An 18,982-nucleotide genomic window follows, 5' to 3' on the forward strand; every position below is an offset into this window, starting at 1 on the left:
AAAATTGGGAGGGAGTGGAGCTATATAGTAGTAAAATTTCTATATTTTATTGTACATGTCAATATAAACTAGAAGGGATAATTTAGTATGCACATTGTAAACTGAAGAGAATTCACTAAGAAAATAACTCAAAAATATAACTTAAAAAATCATTACAGAAACTAAAATGTCACACTACAAATCTTTACACTTAGGAAAGAGGAGGGAGAAAATCTCATGGGACACATAAAAAACCAAAAGCAAGAATGAAGCTTTAAATCCAATCACATAAATAATAACATTAAATTTGATGGTTTAAGACATCCATTCAAAAGACAGATTTTGAGAGATTAGATTTTTTTAAAAAATGGACCCAACTATATCCTGCCCATAGGAGACACATTTTATAGTCAAATATACAAGTAGTTTGAAAGTAAAAGGATAGAAAAAGTTATACCATGAAAGCAACTGTAAATGAGTTAGATGGGCTATACTAATATCAGATAGAGACTTAAAAACTTCTAGAAGAAACACTTCTCAACTTATTTTATGAGGCCAGTATTATCCCAAAGCCAAAACTACAAAAAAAAAAAAGGAAAGAAAACCACAGACCAATATTTCTATACATGCAAAAATTCATTTTTAATATATTAGCTAATTGAAGTCAGCACTGTATAAGGATATTAGTTAGCCTAACAATATCAAATGGGTTTTATGCTAAGATTTCAGACTTGTTTACCATCTGAAAATCAATTGATGTAATACACCCTATTAATTGAATAATGTGCAAAATTCATATTATCATCACGACAGATGAAGAAAAAGCATTTGACAATTTCCAACACTGTGATAAAAGGCAGTCAAATTAGAAGGAACTTCCTCAACCTAATAAACATCTGTGAAGATCCTACAGGTCTCATCATATTATAAGTGAAATATTTCTTCCAAAGACCAGGAAAAATGTAAGAGTGTGTACTCTTGCTGCTTTTATTTGATATTGTACTGGAGGTTCTAGAATGGACATTTAAGCAAACAACAACAACAACAAAAAGCATCCAGACTGTAAAGTAAGAAATAAAACTAGATATATTTGAATACAAAATGAACTAATATACATGAAATTCTAATAAAACTGCTGAAAAGCTACCATAATTAATAAATGAGTTGAGAAAGGCTTAGGATACAAGAATAAAGTACAAAAAAATCAATTGTCTTTCTATATACAGGCAATTACATTCTGAAAGTTAAATTAAAATAATGTTTACAATAGTGTCAAAAAGTAAAATAATTAGATATATATTTAACAAAAGTAGGACAAAACTTGTACTCAGAAATCCATAAAACAGTGTTGAAAAATTAAAGACCTAAAAATATTAAAATTATAATAGAGACTGTTTTGTCTTAATTACCCAGCTTTGCCCCAGAAATATTTATCTGTATATAAGGTATTAACAGAAATAAGATACATTGCATGAAAAGAGATTAATTTGTCATTAATTGTAAAAAAAATAGGCAGATTATTAAGTACTGAATATAGAAGGCATTGAAAGATTGAAGGCAGAAGGAGAAGAGGATGGCAGGGAGTGAGATGGTTAGATTGCATCACCAACTCATTAGACATGAACTTGAGCAAACTCTGGGAGATAGTGGTGGACAGGGAAGCCTGGTATGCTGCAGTCCATGGGGTTGCAAAGAGTTGGACATGACTTAGTGACCGAATAACAACAACAATAGAAGGCATATGTTAGCAAGCACTGATTTTTATATATGTGTGTAATTAATAAACAATATGTAATATATTTAACTTGCTATTTTAGTAAGTTAGCTTAATATTATAATCATTTAATAATTAAAGTAGAAGAAAATATGGGTATCTATTTGATTTCAAAAGGCTGAACATCCATTTAGATTTTTAAAAAATATACCAAGAAGAAGATTGATGAATTAATGTATATAAAATAACATATTTCTGAACATTAATAACAACAAATGAAATTTTAAAAACATCAAAATTTCTGAAAAAATATTTCTTAAAATGTAATAAAGAATTCACTCTTCCATACATGAATAGCGCATATACAAATCAATATGAAAATTAATAAACTTCAGTAGAAAAATGTGAAACAATAAGTATTGAATAGAATGCATCAGTGTTTCAATTGCAAATAATTAAAATTAGAGTTAAAGGGAAATAGATGACTTTGCTTATCAAATTATTAAAAATAAACAAAATAATGTCTGGGAAAATGTTCCATAAAAAGGTCCTTTGCCTCTAACAGTAGGTGTATAAAAAGTGTTTTCTCAAGAGTAATTTGGAAATATATATTAAGAATATGTTAAAATATGTATATCACCTGCTTCAATAATTACACTTCTAAACTTTTTATAACAGTAAGTGTAAAATCATTATTTGAAATATTCTAATTTCAACCAGTAGTGGAATTGTGTTAGAGGCAGCTGTTTAAAGAAATCTCATGTAAGTGTTAGAAATTATATTTCTGAGGACTATTTCAACCTATGGCCTATGTATATAATGTGTTATTAGATGGAAAAAAATTAAAAGAATTCTATTAAAACCATGGCTCAATTAATGGAAAGTAGACAGAATTTTCTTACCTTCTGTTTAACCAAATCACCGGATTAACTCAATACTATTATTCCCTCTATAAAATTAGTCACAGAGTTGTACCACACTGAGAATGCTTGAGATTGTTAGGCTTCCTACTTCTGCTCTCACCCGTTAAACTGTCTGCTTACCAATCATGAGTTATGTGAGTGTTCAAAGATCTCTTTATGCCATTTGAATTTACACTTGTAATTAAATAATTTAATTAAATTTTATATAAACTGATGGAATTGAAGTGTGGAAAGAAAGTATTATTCTGAAAAAAATAAAGCTGATGACTAGGAAAGATTAAATAACGGTCTCTAAAAACAGATTGAATTTAATTACACACTTGTGATACAATATTTTTAAAATGTGGGATAATGTAAATTTTTAAAATAATCCTCACTCAGATTACAGACATCTCTAAGTTTTCATATTACTTTTAAGAAACCAATACTTGAAACTGTAGGCCATACAGAACAGAGTATATGAAAATGCCTTCAAGGATCAGATAGTCATAAGTAAAGTCTTGGTCCCATGTCAAGATATTACCAGATGTTTATGTCTTTGTCTTTCATTCAAATAAATGGTTTTAGATGTGAGTGTGTCATTTTATATGATTCTCACTCTTGCTGGCTTTTTCAGTGATGACACCAACAGTCAGCCGTGATCACTCTTAAGTAGTATCCTGTATAATCAACAGCCAATGGGATCTTTGCTGTCTTGATGCTGTGTGTGACCTAGGTACCATGACAGAACCCTAATGCTGGAGGTTTGAAGTCAAATTTGTCTGTCTGCCAGTCTGGAGAAATGAGGACTTAAAATCATAAATGAAGAATAGTTACAGATAAACAAAACAGAAAGAGTAGGATTTTTTGTACATCAGAATGTGTGGCTTAAAGAGTATAAATTTACCAAATATTAAGAGTGATTATCACAAAACAGGGGAATTTTGAGTCGTGTCTGTTTCCTCTTTCCACAATCAACATGCATCACTTTTTAAACAGGGGGAAAAAAAGGAGAAATGTATTATCAAGGAATGTAGTAATTCAGTTAGGATCTTAAGTGGTACTGACAAAAATTCATGTAATTATATTTTGAAGTAAAGGTCATATAGAAGTATAAAATTTAAATAATTTCTTTACCTTTGGCATGAGAAGGAACAGACCAAATGTTCCTGCAATGATTGTGCAGAAAGGACAGGGATGGAGGTTAGGGAGGGGGGAGGTGGGGAGAGAGAGGATTTAGTCTAGAAATCAGCCACCCATTAAGAGAAAGTTGGAGTGACCCTTCTAGAATACAACAAAAGGGAGACGGGGCAGATTTTTCTTTTCTGAGTGTTGCTTCATCAATAAGAGTTAGTTCTTGGCACATAAGCATCCCTAGAATATGGAATATGTCTTTCTCCTTAAATTCATATAAGCTACCCAGAAACTCTAAAGTTCCTGGAATTTTTATTAAAATTTTCATATAAACAAGCTATAATTTTGAGATTATAGTTACCGGTAATGATCTCCATGGATGCCCTCAAAACATACATTCACACTTGAAGACAGGAGATGAAAGAAATGGGGAAGACACGTTCTTAAAGATATATTTTTGTTATAATGCTTATTTTTCTTTATTCATTCACATTGAGCAATACAGCACCATTAGTAAATTGTTATTTTTATGAGTCTGTTTCACTCAGGAAATTTCTTAATTCATTACATTTTATTAGATCAGCAGTAATGAACCAAAAATAATATCATTTATTTTTATTACTACTGTAGGTTAAATCACAATGATTTATATAGCCAGATTGAAGCAATGACTGTGTAATTACTCTGTTATTGTCAACGATATATTTTTCTTAAATAAGACACTGTAACCACATGTAAAGACGATAAATATAAAAACTTGTAAGTGAAAATGGTAGACTAGCCAAATGGCTACCATTTTGTACTGATGGTATGATATGGATCCATTCTGGATGATGGGAATGACTCATGTAAGGAAACAGGAAAAATCTAGATCTTAATGATGTGACAATGATGTGTCTCTCCATTTAGGATGCATGGTTTTAAAATGTTATCATTGTCTCAAAAATACAGCAAGCCCATTCCCTTAAGTATAAACTGAATATAACCATTCCAGAAAGACAATCATCTGTATTTTTCTTCTCTTTCTATATATGGGAAGGACTGTTTTCTAAGCATCTATGTTTTCCTTTAACGTCTTACAATTTCTGAAAGTCATAGTGTGCTAGTAAATGTTCTTCCAGTCCAATGTTCTGAAGCCTTATGTCACTTTAATTGATCCTATCTTCAGGAGAAATAGAGAATAGCTACTCTGGCACCTCTGCTATAATCCTTAAGCCACTTGAAGACATCAAAAAATGTTTTCCTTTACTGAGTAACTGATCCCTGGTGGCTCAGCAGTAAAGAAGCTGCTTGCAATGCAGAAGACCCGGCTTTGATCTCTGGGTTGGGAAGATCCCCTGAAGAAGGGAATGGCAACCCACTCCAGTATTCTTGCCTGGGAAATCCCATGGAGCCTGATGGGCTATTGTCCATGGGGTTACAAAGAGTTGGACACGACTGAGCTACTTACACTTTCTGAGTAAAAAATAAAACTCTATTCAAATAGAAGATTTCAGTACATAAATGTTAAGGACTCAAGCCAGCAAATTTTGCGGATTTTAGTACATTGTATTAATATTTGCAGCTATTATTCAAGAATTACCTTCAAAATATCTAGAAGAAAAACAGTTATGGGTATGCCACTCATTACTCATAATCTGGTTTACAAAACCATCCAAAGCCAAAAAATTAACTCATTTGGCAGCAAAACCTGGCCAAGAGCATTTGTGTGGCTATTTACATTCTTTATTCTACTTAGTGTGATTATTCAACTATTTTGTTGCAGTTTTATTAATGTGCTTGATTATAGAATGTTGCCTAGAACCTTCTGCAAGCCTTCCCTAATAGGTAGTGAAGACACCATCTAACTTTCCAAAATTGAAAAAACAGAAAGTCTTTTTTCTGAAACATGATGAATCCAAAGGTTTTGGATAAGGATTTGTGAATTTGGTTTGGAAAGGTGAAATGAAGTATTCCAAGTAATGTTATTCTAAGCTATTCTCCTGGTTTCACTAATCTTTAAATATTTCATTGTTTGCTTCCTAAACTTTCCTCTGCCCTGTCTGGTTAATTCAAAACAATAATGTGCCATACAAAGTCAGGTAGTTAGGTACCTTGTCACTGGTGCTGAGATAACATGAGGATAGTACTAACACTTGCAGATGGCTTCATTGTAAGCAATCCAGGGGAGAAAAGATCAGACATATTTTGTCCAAAAAATTTGGAGAAACTGGAGTCAGCTTACAGAACCAAAAGGGATATGACTGTTTTACATTTAGGAATCCATCTGATAACATAGCTTCCTAAAGTAGGAGAAAAACATAATCAGGTTCTCAATGGTTTATAAACCAAAGTTGTGCTTTCAGAATACCCTCATTCTGATATCTCATTTGCTTTTAACATTGGGGAGCCTTTTGTTATAGAGTTATTTCATGTTCCAGACCATGAAGAGTTAAGTAATTCCCTAAGTGTGGGAAGTCACAGATATTTCTCTTTATATACAGAAGTACTACTATTTTGGAAATAGCTATTTGTTTTAATTTCTAACAGTTTCATTGAGATATAATTGACCTACAACACTGTATAAGTTTAAGGTGCACAGCATAATTCCATACATTATGAAATGATTGCCATGAGTTTACTGAATATTCATCACCTCATGTAAATACAAAATGAAAGAAAAAAATATATTTCCTTGTGATGAGAACTCTTAGGATTTACTCTCTTCACATACAACAATGTTAATTATATTGATCATGTTGTGCATTACATCTCTAGTACTTATTTATCTTATAGCTGGAAGTTTGTACCTTTTGACCACCTTCATTGAATTCCTTCTTAAATATTGAAGTAACATGTGTGTGGTGGTGGTTTAGTTGCTAAGTTGTGTCCGACTCTTGTGACCCCATGGATTATAGCATGTCAGGCTCCTCTGTCATAGCATATTTCATTACTACTAATTTACAGCACTCTGAGTAAAATAAATACAAAAACATTCTAGCTCTTTTTCTTCCTTTTCCTCTCTTCCATCTCTTTTTCGCTTCTGTTTTGCTTGAGTTTTTTCAGGGGCAATTTCAATTTATCTCTGACAGTGTGAATATGACGGCAGAAGCTAAGAAATAAATGCGTAGTCACACAAAATGAACACACAAGAACCCAAACACCAAACGTATGCTCACACAGCTATGCACTGTTCACTTTTTCTTAACAAGGAGACTCCACTTAACAAAAAGGGAGAAATTGCAGTCTAGTTGTTAAAATTTCCGTGATTTATATACATGCTATGTCAGAATATAATTTGAAGGTGGCTTCCCTTGTGGCTCAGACGGTAAAGTGTCTGCCAACAATGCGGGAGACCCGGGTTCGATCCCTGGGTCGGGAAGATCCTCTAGAGTAGGAAATGGCAACCCACTCCAGTACTCTTGCCAGGAAAATCCCATGGACGGAGGAGCCCGGTAGGCTATAGTCCATGGGAATCAAAGAGTCGGACACGACTGAGTGACTTCACTTCACTTCACTTCAATACATTATAAACTTTATCTCCGTGGACCTTACTGAGTGGCAGTTTCTGGTAGCAACCATGTGTTCTCACGTCTGTGTCTGTTTTGTAGCCTATTCTCAGAGCTCTTTCTCCCTGCCATAGGTGTGAGCAAAGGAACACCTGGTCCTTTATTTATTTATTTATTTATTTCTTCCTTTATTTTTCCTGAGTATACCTAAGCCAGTACATCTCTTAAAGACTTAATATCATCATGGCTAGTTATTTAAGTGAAAATTGCCTATAAATGATAAATTTAAACAGAGAAAGCCACTCCATGTTTTCAGTTATTTCATAAGAAACAGCACAGGGTAGGGGAGGTAAAAATGTTCTTAACAAGGAGTTGAAAACTTTTAAAGATGTTATTTTGGTTTTGTAACATTACTGGAAATGCTTAATTTATGAGAAATTCTGAATTCAGTCAACTACCACAAGCTAATGATCCAAGCATTATAGTTTTGTCAGCATACAGTTGAACTTGTTAAGCTTCTCTGTTCAAATTGTGGTTTCTTGTTTAACCTTTTTCCTTGTCTTTTGTTAGTTGGCCTATAAGTTAAAGTCTGTCAACACATAAATTTTTTGAGGGATGATGCAATCATTATTTGTCGTATTTATTAAATGCAATAAAACAAGTTTTTAAAAAAGATTTTAAGTAGAGCCAAAGAGAAAAACTCACAGAGGAAGTGGAAACATTGGGTTTATAGTTGACCAGAGAAGAAAAGTTACTAAAGACCATTAACTATGAGGAATTTGAGGACAACTAATTTGAATATTAAGTCAATCCCACTACAGAGCAGGAATTACTAAGAGAGAAAGCATCTTCCATGTGCTGACTTCTAGCTGTTACCTAGTGTATTTCCCGCTTTCCTAAGAACTATCTTTACACTAGGGAACAGATTTTTGGTTGGGAAGATTCATCTGTGGAGAGTTTGGCCAGTGCAGGTATTGATGCTACATCTAAATGTAATATTTTATAGTACTTTAGGGATCTCTCATTATTTGCTACTGAAATACCCTTTATTGAATTAGCAAAGGCTTTCACCACTTAATTCGAATCTATGATTGCGGGAACAGAAACTAAAGCCTAAAAGGAAGTACTAACAATTTATGGGAAATCTTTAAGAGATTGAAATGGCTAATAGAGATAAGAGAAAGCTTGAGTTAGGATAATCAGATAAGCTGATTAGTGTGAATACCAAGCAAGTAGCAAAATTTGTAAGATTTGAATTATATTCCTTGTAACCTTTTATGTTCACAAGTTCTCTAAGGTGGGTAAATAGATAAAATCTCAGAAAACAAAATTTCAAGTCCTTTACTTTCTTCAGTTATTCAAGATGCTAATAATGTGTCTGATAGTTTTTTTTCCCCCCTGTAAAAATCAGTGATTGTTTCAAGATAAGAAATGTAAGTGGTCAGTATATAGAATAGAATGACAGTAAAAAGTTTAAGAGCTGAAAACAGTGAAAGGTAAAGGGCAAAACACTTCATTCAACTGAATCAGCAGAAAGTAAGACTTTTAAAAGTTAAAATCCAAAATGAGTTTGATCCAGTTTCTCTATTTCTTTTTAAAGCCACAGTTTTCTTTTATCCTGGATTTAAAATGAGCTAATGGACAGGACCTCCCATTTTCTTCAATTCCTTGACTGCAGAATTTGCTGCAGAATTACTTTTTCTCACTGAAATCTATCATGTGTTACTGAAGGAAATAAAAACATCGCCTTATTGGCTGTGGAGAAAAGAAGCCGTGTTTTAGGAGCAAGACAGAGGTCAGCGTTTGTGTTCAAGTTTGGTGTCACCACCTGAGTGGCTTCCAACTGAACAGTTCTAACCCTGTTCTGTTGATAGCCTAACTCACAAAAGAAAACATCTTATTTCTGATACATTCCATCTGAGTAGACAAAAGTTACCATTAACCCATGAGAAAAGCAACTGGCATACCTTGGCATTAAAATTTTTTTTTCAAGGTAAACATTATATTATGCAGAGCTGAAAAGCCTAGAAGTGTCACATTCTGGTGGCCAGTGTATTATTGTTCTTTCCATGGGAGATTTCAAATCTTGGGCTCTATATAAGAATTTCTAGATTTGTGAAGTGTGCTTTTGAAAAAGTTTTATAGAAAATATAATTTAACGTTAAACTATGTCCGTTCCTTAAAAAAAAAAAAAAGCTATTTTGATAAATAATTAACAAGAGATCTACCTTGTTAACAAAATTTTAAATACAATATTTTCTATAGGTATGATGTTGTACAGCAGATCTCTCAAGCTTATTTACCTTGCTTAACTGAACCTATACCCATTGATTAGAGACTCCTCATGTACTCTTTCCCTGAATCCCTGGTAAACACCATCCCAATCTTTGATTCTATGAATTTGACTATTTTAGATACCTCATGTTAGTAGAATTATGCAGGGTTTGTCTGTGACTTACTGATTTTACTTATTGTGTCCTCAGTGTTCATCCATGTTGTTGCATATTGCAGAATTTTCTAATTTAAAACAGAATAATATCCCATTGTATGTATATGATATTTTCTTTATCTATTCATCTGTTGATAGGTGTTTTAGTTGTTTATGCACATGTGTTAAGTCGCTTCAGTCGTGTCCAACTTTTTGTGACTCTGTGGGCTACAGCCCGTCAGTCTCCTCTGTCCATGGGATTCTCCAAGCAAGAATACTGGAGTGGGTTGCTGTGAACTCCTCCAGGGGATCTTAAGACGCAGGGATCGAACCCATGTCTCTTACAACTCCTGCATTGGCAGGAGGATTCTTTACCACTAGCGCCACCTGGGAAGCCCTTTAGTTATTTCTGTCCTTAGTCTTTTAGTCGCGTCTAACCCTTTACAACCCCATGGACTGCAGCCTGCCAGTCTCCTCTGTCCTTGGGGATTCTTCCAGCCGAGAATAATGGAGTGGGTTGCCATGCCCTCTTCCAGGGGGTCTTCCCAACACAGGGATCGAACCCAGGTCTCCTGCATTGCAGGCGGATTCTTTACCAACTGAGCCACCAGAGAAGGCCCAAAAGGCCATAAAAGTGTTAGTTGCTCAGGTGTGTTCAACGCTTTGTGACCCCATGGACTGTAGCCCACGAGGCTCCTCTGTCCATGGAATTCTCCAGGCAAGAATACTGGAAAGGATTGCCATTTCATTCTTTGGTGGATCTTCCCAATCCAGGGATCAAACCTGGGTCTCCTGCATTGCAGGCTGATTCTTTACCCTCTGAGCCACCAGGAAGCTCTTAGTTATTTCTACATCTTGGCTATTCTGGACAGTGCTGCAATGAACATGGAAGTTCTGATATCTCTCTGAGACCCTGCTTTCAATTCTTTTGGGTAAATACACAGATGTAGGGTTGCTGGATAATATGCTAAGTCTATTTCTAATTTGTTCTTTGTACATTACTCTGAAAAAAGTCCCATTCCTGAAGATTTATAAAACCCTGGAATATTAACTGAAAATTCTCTCTCCAATTTCATTTATTACCTCTCTTCTACCTTCTTCAAATCTGAACGTGTTTGTCTTTTTTTCTATTACTTGAATGTATAATGTTGCTTGGTTTCTCAGCTTTCATAGTATTGTTCCTAGAACAATTGAATCTTTCTCTTTCCTTATTTAACCCTTACCTAGGATATCTAACCGACCTAGAAAGCACATTAAAAAGCAGACATTACTTTGCTCACAAAGGTCCATCTAGTCAAAGCTATGGTTTTTCCAGTAGTCATGTATGGATGTGAGTGGCAGACTATGAAGAAAGCTGAGTGCTGAAGAACTGATACCTTTTGAACTGTGGTGTTAGAGAAGACTCTTGAGAGTCCCTTGGACTGAAAGGAGACCCAACCAGTCCATCCTAAAGGAAATCAGTCCTGAATATTCATTGGAAGGACTGATGGTGAAGCTGAAACGCCAATACTTTAGCCACCTGATATGAAGAACCAACTCCTTGGAAAAGCCCCTGATGCTGGGAAAGATTGAAGGCAGGAGGAGAGGGGATGATAGAGGATGAGATGGTTGGATTTCATCACCGGCTCAATGGACATGAGTTTGAGCAAGCTCCAGGAGTTGGTGATGGACAGGGAAGCCTGGCATGCTGCAGTCCATGGGGTTGCAAAGACTCGGACATGACTGAGTGATTGAACTGAACTGAATGGGGATATCTAAACTCAGCTTTCCTTACATGTCTGGGTTAGGTGCTCATTCACATCAACACCTCCAAGGGTAGCACTCATCACCATTTACTGTAGTTATCTTTTAGCATATTTTTAATCTCCTCAAGAGACTCAAATCACCAGGAGATCACAGACCAAGTCATTTTGTTTATCATCTCATGCTAGGAACATAGCATGTGTTCAGTGAAACTTGTTTAATGGATGCACAAATGTCTGTTGCCACTGATATAAACTTAATTTGTGAAAATATTTTTAATTCTTAGAATTTTATATTTGATGACAGAAGAGATGATTTTTGTGTCACTTTTTTTGGTAAACTTTTTATTAATGTGTCACTTTATTAATGGCAGGGATAATAATAACTGCTACTAACTTTGTTGAGTTTCTACCATTGCTAGGCACTGAATTAAGTGCTTTAATATAGTATTTCATCCATCTTTATAATAGCTCAACAAAGTGTATATTTCCCATTTTACAGACAGAAAACAAAGGTTCAGAAGTAATTTATGCAAAGTATAGTAACAGGAAATGTGTGAATTTGAATCCAGTTCTCTTTTCAAAGATTGTCCTAATGACATTATATTAAATGACTTAATGCAGGAAGATTGAGGGAGTAACTTATAGAAATTTATTAATCTTCATTATTAACACTTTACACTTAAATGATGAGGTAGATAATTATGTGAGAGAAAATTATCTAGATAAATGAATGAATATTTTTTAAAAAATACTCTTTCTCTCTGGCACCATGTGTTCTGTGCTGTACCTAACAAATAGCCTTAAATATAGACAATACACCTAGCTGTTACAAGTCCTAATTAATACCGTCTCCTCTTTGCCCAGGTTGCACTAGTGGTAAAGAATTTGACTGCAACGCAAGAGACATGGGTTTGATCCTTGGTTTGGGAAGATCCCTTGGAGAAGGGAATGGCTACTCACTCTAGTATTCCTGCCTGGAGAATTCCATGTACAGAGGAGCCTGGTGGGCTGTGGTCCATAGTTTTGCAAAGAGTTGTACACAACTGAATGACTGACCATATCCTCATCCCTCTTTGCTCACTCATCCAATTTCCAGCTTCTCATGACTTTTCACCATTTCTACTTAATGACTATCATTACTCTGTTGTAGAGTTTTGGAACATCATCTTTTTATCATCCTCTTTACCATGAATGTTGCTGGGACTTAAAAATAACAACCAGTGGTGCAGTTCCATCACCACATTTGTGAGATAGTAACTATTCTATACTATCCTACTTATACTGACTTATAAAATTAAATCATTAATAAACAGCAGATCATGGATATGAATCCAAGCTGTCTTGACTCCAGAGGTAGTGATCTTCAGGTGTCAGTAGTCCTCACTAAGCAAACAATGGTAACATAATTCCTCCTTTGTCTTCCTTTTGTCCCCTTACACAGTTCAGTGAAAGTGAAAGTGGGCTCAGTCATTTCCAACTCTTTGTGACCCCATGGACTATGCAGTCCTTGGAATTCTCCAGGCCAGAATACTGGAGTGGGTAGCCTTTCCCTTCTCTGGGGGTCTTCCTAACCCAGGGATTGAACTCAGGTCTCCTGCATTGCAGGCAGATTCTTTACCAGCTGAGTCTCAAGGGAAGCCCAAGAATACTGAAGTGGGTGGCCTACCCCTTCTCCAGTGGATCTTCCCAACCCAGGAATCACATTGGGGTTTCTTGCATTGCAGGTGGATTCTTTACCTACTGAGCTATGAGGGAAGCCCTCACAAACAGTACATAGTTCAGATAAAGAGGAAATCTTTGTCTCTTAAATTTAGACATATGCTCTGTTATTTCAGAACATCTTTCTATTGGAAAAAATTTGTGCAAAATTTCTAAGTACTCTCAAAAACTTCTATGCCCAATCCAAGAGTTTTATTACATGAAGCTGAATTCTAAATAACATTTAAGTTTAATTAATTCAGGAAAGATATGTTAGGTTTTGCCCTGTTCCTTTTTACATATTTTTCCACAAATATTACTCAAATAATTATGTAATATAATATGAACCTTATATTTTGAATTGAAGGTATATTTCTAATATTTAATGATAAATTCTCCCAGTGAACTAATCACAAAGTACCTCACATCTAGATTCATTGCCATGATTTGGTGGTAGCATTTGATCTGACTTGAGAGAGTGTAGGTAATGTGTGATAAATTGCTTAGCAAATTAGAAATTAGGACCTTTGACATGTTAAATTAGGCTAGGGCACCTGTAAATTGAAGAGAGGTAGTTTTCAACATGCAATACAAGACACTGAGTACCCAGCGACAGGTATAAGTTCTTCCTTACTATTATGTCTGAAAATGCAGGTTGTTTCCTTGATGGCCTGTGTTGCTTAGGGATTAGACACCCGAGCCAAAATGTTGAGCTCAAACTTGTTTGGGAGACTTCCTGATACTTACAAAAATATTTCAAGATGATTCCTGCCAGCCAGAATCATCCCTGTTTCAGCAATTTGCAAACTTTCTGATTTTCTTCTTCTTCTTCTTTTTTTTTTAGATTTAGAACTTGCCCCCAAAACAGACATGGGAAAAAATATAGAAGTATGTCTACTGTACAAATATATTTTGGCCTTATCAAGTATGAAAAGAATCATTAAATATATCTAGAGGCGCTATTATGTGACTGCTAGGCCATAACTATAAATACCAAGGTTTTGGACTGTTTTATAGATATCTGATTTGAAATTACTTTTGTTACTAAAAATGAAAAACAGTACCATATGAGAACCTAATAGAGAAGCTATGGTTTAAAATATGTATTATCAAGCATCATCGTCAATAACAAAGTGTCAAGGTCAGCTTACAAGGTAACATTTCATAGATCCCCCCCAAAGAAATAAAGTTTCCTGATTTCTGTAGATACTGCTGTTAGATGGAGAAAAAGAAAAAAAGGAAGATGTTTTCCTATGAATCAGTGGCTAATCTGGTGATATCATTGGTTTCCATGAAACATTCTTCTCTCAGAGAATGACAATGACCATGCACAACATGGTCTGACAGAGATCTGGAAATGACAGCAACATCTAGTTTACTGGTTTCTCAAGGTAAAATGATCAGTGGTCCTTGGAGAAAGATAGCTTGATGTACCACCTTTGATTCTGCAGTCTTGAATTGCTCATCTGTAAAGCACTTTTGTTGACTGAAGGATCTGTGAATCAGGATGAACAAAGACATATTCACATTCTGGCAGTTATGTGGACACGCACTTCAGTCTAAGTGTCAAAGCTCAGCAGATATTTTTATAAAAGGGATATCTCACTTGCCAAGAGTGACACTTGAAAACTAGCTTCACTTAGCATCTCTGAATCTCATGAAGATAGCACAGCAGCCAAACACTATTCTAAGGCATAAGACCAAATAAATAAGAACCTTGTCACTCGGTGATTTTGCCTTCATTTTCTTCTGACTGATCGAATAAATGTTAAATAGCATAAGGTGTAGGTTGGATGTATGTACCAGTCATTAATTAGTCTGCATTTTGTTTAGAAAGTGATTTACTAAAATATGCTTCTATTAATCTGCTGTGATATTTTCTGTATATTTAACAGACGTGGAAGTCACTTGGATATTCCTAAATTTTCCAGTTTTCCGAGTTCAGTCTTTCTTTGGCTTAACATTTGAATACTAAAGTGTTCATCCTAAACTGTTCATCCTTTGCATGTCATAATCGGCAGTTACTCCTCATTAATAATTTCTAAAAGGAGGAATGTCCAGTGTCTTAGTTTCCTAGTCACCTCTTGCTCTGATTACTTACTTCCACTGCATTCTAGATGTTGCTTGGATCTCACCTCCTGCAGTTGATCCCTTCTCCCCATCTGGTGCTCAGCCAAAGTTGTATCACAGACTCTGGTTTGTTGTTGTTGTTGTTGTTTTTTTGTGATCAATCGCTCAGCTGCTCAGTCGTGTCTGACTCTTTGCAACCCTATGGATTGTAGCTTGCCAGGCTCCTCTGTCCACAGAATGTTCCAGGCAAGATTACTGGGGTGGGGTGCCATTTCTTACTCCAGGGGTCTTCCTTACCCAGGGATCAAACCCGCATCTCTTGCATCACCTGCATTGGTTACCACTGATCTACCTGGGAAATCCACAGGCTCTTTCAGTTTAGTTCAGTTGCTCAGTCATGTCTGACTCTTTGTGACCCCATGGACTGCAGCATGCCAGGCCTCACTGTCCATCACCAACTCCCAGAGTTTACTCAAACTCATGTCCATTGAGTCGGTGATGCCATCCAACCATCTCTTCCTCTGTCGTCCCCTTGTCCTCCTGCCTTCAATCTTTCTCAGCATGAGGGTCCTTTCAAATGAGTCAGTTTTTCACATCAGGTGGCCAAAGTATTGGAGTTTCACCTTCACCATCAGTCCTTCCAATGTATATTCAGGACTGATCTCCATTAGGATGGACAGGTTGGATCTCCTTGCAGTCCAAGGAACTCTCAAGAGTCTTCTCCAATACCACAGTTCAAAAGTATCGATTCTTTGGCACTCAGCTTTCTTTATCGTCCAACTCTCACATCCATACATGACTACTGGAAAAACCATAGCCTTGGCTAGATGGACCTTTGTTGGAAAAGTAATATCTCTGCTTTTTAATAAACTGTCTGGGTTGGTCATAACTTTTCTTCCAAGGAGCAAGCGTCTTTTAATTTCATGGCTGCAGTCACCATCTTCAGTGATTTTGGAGCCCCAAAATTTAAAGTCAGCCACTGTTTCAACTGTTTCCCCATCTATTTGCCATAAAGTGATGGGACCAGATGCCATGATCTTAGTAGCACAGACCTTGTAGCTCAGCTGATAAAGAATTCACCTGCAATGTGAGAGACCTGGGTTTGATCTCTATGTTGGGAAGATCCCCTGGAGAAGGGAAAGGCTACCCACTCCAGGATTCTGGCCTGGAGAATCCCATAGACTATATAGTCCATGGGGTCGCAAAGAGTCGGACACGACTGAGAGATTTTCTCAGGCTCTTTGCAATGTCCTAAATCAGGAAACTGAGACTGTAGTAGGGCAAGAGTTTTCCTCAATGTCTGGATGTATTTGGCAGAGGGTCACATAATAGTTGGAGAAGGGCCTGGCAACCCACTCTGGTATTCTTGCCTAGAGAATTCCATGGACAGAGGAGCCTGGTGGGCTACAGTCCATGGGATCACAAAGAGCCAGACACAGCTGTATGACTTTCACTCTCTCACATAATAGTACAGTACCAGAATCAACCACAAATTGAATCCTAGACACACCTGTTATTAAAAATTCCTCAGGCTTTTCTGCTACTAATTGTTACCTCTCCAGAAGCAACCCCAGACTCTCACACTGTTCCTGAAGGCTGGTTCATGTCTCCTTTAAAACAACCTTGCCAACAGTCAGTTGATTCAGTACATAGGACTCAAGAAGAGATAAGGGAACAAATTTTTTACTCTCTTCCCATTGCCAATGGCCTCCAACTCCCTCCACCCCCAAGACCTTCTCTATGGGTTTGTTCTTCCCTGGGGAAATTCTAGTAAATATTCCATAATGTTTATGATCATTTTACTATTATAAACATCTTTAAGTCACAAAAGAAACTTCGTTCAGAAAATAAATTGCCTTGTGCTCTTATCAGTAAATATTTTGAAACTTTTTTTAAAAAAATAAAGTTTCTCCCCAGGCCCCATTGGGAGTCCAATGAGGGCAGAAGGTTTGGTGCATCACCTCTACTTGGCTCTACACCTCACTGACCTTCTCTTCCTCCTCCACAGAAAAGAGCTCTGGTCCCTTCAGTGTTGAGAGTAAAGGAAGAGAAGTAAAGAGCAGGAAAGTTTGGCCTTGATAGGAAGCCAAATAGTTCACTGTTAGTTTCCTCTAGGATGACAGATGTCTTAAATTTGAGTCCTTTCTATTCTTTTGTGTTTTATTCATGACTGTTTGGAGGATTCTTTTGTTCTGAGGACTATTGTTGTTGTTGCTCAGTAGCTAAGTTGTGTCCAACTTTTTGTGACCCCGTGGACTGTAGTTCACAAGGCTCTTCTGTCAATCGTGTTCTCAGGCAAGAGTACCAGAGTAGCTTGTCATTTTCATTTCCTTCTCCAAGGAATCTTCCTGAGCCAGGGATCAAACCCACATCTCCTGTGTCTCCTGCTGGCAGGTGAATTCTTTACCACTGGCAAGCCCTCTGAAGGCTGTATCAGTTCAGTTCAGTCGCTCAGTTCTGTCTGACTCTTTGTGACCTCTGCAGCACCCCAGGCCTCCCTATCCATCACCAACTCCCAGAGTTTACTCAAACTCATGTCCATTGAGTTGGTGATGCCATTCGACCATCTCATCCTCTGTCGTCCTCTTCTCCTCCTGCCTTCAAACTTTCCCAACATTAGGGTCTTTTCCAAGGAGTCCATTCTTTGCATCAGGTGGCCAAAGTTTTGGAGTTTCAGCTTCACCATCAGTCCTTCCAATGAATATTCAGGACTGATTTCCTTTAGGATGGACAGGTTGGATCTCCTTGTTGTCCAAGGGACTCTCAAGAGTCTTCTTCAGCACCACAGTTTAAAAACATCGATTCTTCAGCACTCAGCTTTCTTCATAGCCCAACTCTCACATCCGTACATGACTACTGGAAAAACCATAGCTTTGACTAGATGGACCTTTGTTGGCAAAGTAATGTCTCTGCTTTTTAATAAACAGTTTAGGTTGGTCATAAATTTTCTTCCAAGGAGCAAGCATCTTTTAGTTTCATGGCTGCAGTCACCATCTGCAGTGATTTTGGAGCCTCCAAAATTAAAGTCAGCCACTGTTTCCCCATCTATTTCCCATGAAGTGATGGGACCTGATGCCATGATCTTAGTTTTCTGAATGTCGAGCTTTAAGCCAGCTTTTTCACTCTCCTCTTTCACTTTCATCAAGAGGATCTTTAGTTCCTCTTCGCTTTCTGCCATAAGTGTGGTGTCATCTGCATATCTGAGGTTATTGATATTTCTCCTGGTAGTCTTGATTCCAGCTTATGCTTCATCCAGCCCAGCATTTCTCATGATGTACTCTGCATATAAATTAAATAAGCAGGGTGACAATATACAGCCTTGACGTACTTCTTTCCTGATTTGGAACCAATCTGTTGTGCCATGTCCAGTTCTAACTGTTGCTTCCTGACCTGCATACAGATTTCTCAGGAGGCAGGTAAGGTGATCTGGTATTCCCATTTCTTTGAGAATTTTCCAAGTTTATTGTGATCCACACAGTCAAAGTCTTTGGTATAGTCAATAAAGCAGAAATAGATGTTTTTCTGGTACTCTCTTGCTTTTTCGATGATCCAGAGGTTGTTGGCAATTTTATCTCTGATTCCTCTGCCTTTTCTAAATCCAGCTTGAACATCTGGAGGTTCTTGGTTCATGTACTGTTGAAGCCTGGTTGAAGAATTTTGAGTATTACTTTGCTAGCATATGAGATGAGTGCAATTGTGTGGCAGTTTTACCATTCTTTGGCATTGTCTTTCTTTGGGATTGGAATGAAGATGGACATTTTCCAGTCCTGTGGCCAGTGCTGAGTTTTCCAAATTTGCTGGCATATTGAGTGCAGCACTTTCAC

The sequence above is a fragment of the Giraffa tippelskirchi genome, chromosome 3, assembly GCF_054371585.1.
Source record: "Giraffa tippelskirchi isolate mGirTip1 chromosome 3, T2T-mGirTip1v1.2.pri, whole genome shotgun sequence".
Classification (NCBI taxonomy): domain Eukaryota; kingdom Metazoa; phylum Chordata; class Mammalia; order Artiodactyla; family Giraffidae; genus Giraffa; species Giraffa tippelskirchi.